The sequence below is a fragment of the Microcebus murinus genome, chromosome 2 (genome assembly GCF_040939455.1).
Source record: "Microcebus murinus isolate Inina chromosome 2, M.murinus_Inina_mat1.0, whole genome shotgun sequence".
Lineage (NCBI taxonomy): Eukaryota > Metazoa > Chordata > Mammalia > Primates > Cheirogaleidae > Microcebus > Microcebus murinus.
This window is the reverse complement of record NC_134105.1, coordinates 100,118,998-100,122,190: the sequence shown is the minus strand read 5'-3', so window position 1 is coordinate 100,122,190 and position 3,193 is coordinate 100,118,998.

The window sequence follows — 3,193 nt, the reverse complement described above, 5'->3', positions numbered from 1 at the left end:
AAGCCCTTCAAAAAAATAAGTAAATACACTTTACGAATTGGAGGAAAATAAAAAGATAGAAGGAAAAAAATTTAAAATGAAAAAAAAAAAAGAAAATCAGTAAAAATAGAAAAGGACACACTTATCCTTCTTGGCCTCATTCTTTTTTTTTTTTTTTTGAGACAGAGTCCCACTGTGTTGCCCGGAGGGAGAGCGGCATCTGCCTAGCTCACAGCAACCCCAAACTCCTGGGCTCAAGCAATCCTTCTGCCTCAGCCTCCCAAGTAGCTGGGACTGCAGGCATGCGCCACCATGCCTGGCTAAATTTTTTTAACATATATATTTTTTTAGTTGGCCAATTAATTTCTTTCTATTTGTAGTAGAGAGGGTCTCGCTCTTGCTCAGGCTGATTTCGAACTCCTGACCTTCAGCGATCCACCTGCCTTACAGGCATGAGCCACCATGCCTGGCCTATTGGCCTCATTCTTTATTGGACTTTGATCGTCTTTATTTATTTATTTATTTGAGACAAAGTCTCACTTTGTTGCCCACACTAGAGTGAGTGCCATCGTGTCAGCCTAGCTCACAGCAACCTCAAACTCCTGGGCTCAAGCGATCCTCCTGCCTCAACCTCCCAAGTAGTTGGGACTACAGGCATGCACCACCATGCCCGGCTAATTTTTTCTCTATATATTAGTTAGCCAATTAATTTCTTTCTATTTGTATTAGAGACGGGTCTTGCTCTTGCTCAGGCTGGTTTCAAACTCCTGACCTTGAGCAATCCGCCCACCTCAGCCTCCCAGAGAGCTAGGATTACAAGCATGAGCCACCGCGCCCGACCAACCATCTTTAGATAGTAGGTATAGGAGGACTAGGAGGCGAATTTACCTTTCTCCCCCCTCCTCTGAACAACTCTAGACCCTATTCTGTTCCTTTTTTTTTTTTTAGACTAGTCAAGTGCAGTAGTGAGAAGGGGGGAAAGTAGCAGAACAAGGAGTTCAATCTGTAACTGATTGTGAACAATCAAGTTAGATAACTCACTATTTTCAGACCAGCCTTTTTTTTTCTTTTTTTGGAAACAGAGTCTCTCTTTGTTACCCAGGCTATAGTGCAGTGACATCATCATAGTTCATTGCAAGGTCAAACTCCTGGGCTCAAGCAATCCTCCTGCCTTAGCCTTCCCAGTAGCTGGGACTACAGGCAAATGTCACAACCCCCAGCTAATTTTTCTATTTTTAGTAGACACGGTGTCTCTCTTGCTCAACCTTATCTCGAACTCCTGGGCTCAAGCGATCCTCCTGCCTCAGCCTCCCAGAGTGCTAGGATTACAGGTGTGAGCCACCTCACCCGGCCAGTTTGTGTCATCATTGTAGTATTTTCAGCATACTGCCCAATGCTATCCATACTGGTATTTATGGCTTCCCATTTTAAGTTTGAGATTCAGAATCTTGTTTCATTCCTGTTTACATCCTCTTGTCTAGCTCATTGCCTTTCATATAGTAAGCACACAAAAAGTGAAAAACTATTTGAAAAACTATTTTAAATAGTCTTTTGGAATGAGGTGAGATAAATAGATAATATATTTGGATGAATTAGTTTATTTTCTTAGGCACCTAAGAGAATTATTACCTGAAATATAATGTTGGTAGGGTAGAAGAGTGGTTGTAGCTTTAAGTACTTTTCTAATTTTAAGTTGATTTCACCATTTGCTTTGATATCTCTCTGTTCAACGCAAAGTTCACCTTTTTTTTCTTTTTTTGAGACTGAGTCTCCCTCTGTTGCTTGGGCTAGAGTGCGTGGGGTCAGCCTAGCTCACAGCAACCTCAATCAAACTCCTGGGCTTAAATGATCCTCCTGCCTTAGCCTCCTAAGTAGCTGGGACTACAGAAACATGCCACCATGCCTGGCTAATTTTTCTATTTTTTGTAGAGACAGGGTCTCACTCTTGCTCAGGCTGGTCTTGAACTCCTGGCCTCAAGCAATCCTCCTGCCTCAGCCTTCCAAAGTGCTAGGATTACAGTGTGAGCCACCTAACCCAGCCTGGAAGTTCGTCATTTAATGTATGTATAAATGCTATTCAAATCATTCTTCCTAAAAACTGAATATTAGAAAGATAAAATGTAAAAGCTGAATGTGAAAGCAAGGCTAATTAATTTTTTTTTTTTTTGAGACAGAGTCTCACTGTGTTGCCCGGGGCGAGTGTGGCGTCAGCCTAGCTCACAGCAACATCAAACTCCTGGGCTTAAGCAATCCTCCTGCCTCAGCCTCCTAAGTAGCTGGGACTACAGGCATGCCTGGCTAATTTTTTCTATAAATATATTAATTGGCCAATTAATTTCTTCCTATTTTTAGTAGACTCAGGGTCTCTCTTGCTCAGGCTGGTTTTGAACTCCTGACCTTGAGCGATCTACCAGCCTCAGCCTCCTGGAGTGCTAGGATTACAGGTGTGAGCCACGCCCCCAGCCTAATTTTTGAGATTAATACTGCTTCCCTGTGAAGAAAGAGAAAACTAGAATCCAGTCCTGGGATTGAATGTCTTTATTAAATAAATGAGTAAATGGCAGCACAAATCAGCAGCAATAATTTTGGAAGGCGTGGGGACAGGTGTTATGTCAGAATGTAATTGTTCATTTCATAGTTTCAATGTAACTAAAGAACTGCCCAAGGCCCATTGATCAGTATTATATATTGCAAGAGGGCAAGACTACAAAACTAAGGACTGAACCCTAATCCTTTTAGAAGACAGTCAAAACCTTACAGATTATTATAATGGTCAGCAAGATTGCACCTTGAGATTTGATATCTAATGTTCCTCAGCTAGTTTTCAACTCACAGCAGCAAATGTGTAGAGTAGGCTTGAAGAAGGAACACTCTTTTGAGAAAAAGAACTTAGCTATTCTTGAAATAATTCAGCATTTTTCCCTATTTTCATTTTGCATGACATATTATTTCCTCTTGTTTTATACCCTTAACTACCCCCATTTCTTTAAGAAAAACAGTGTATTATAAGCAGCAACAGGAAAGCAAGAGTCCTTAGGCTTTTAGAAATCCTGTTTTATAACAGTTAATAATCTGGAGTTAATATTTAGAGGAAAAAGGAAGAATCCCTGTGACCCCAATACTCCATTGCTTGTCCCCTTTACTTTGTGGCTTGAGGGCTTTTGAGAATTATGGAGTAGATAGATGGATAAATAAATAAATAAATAAATACAAC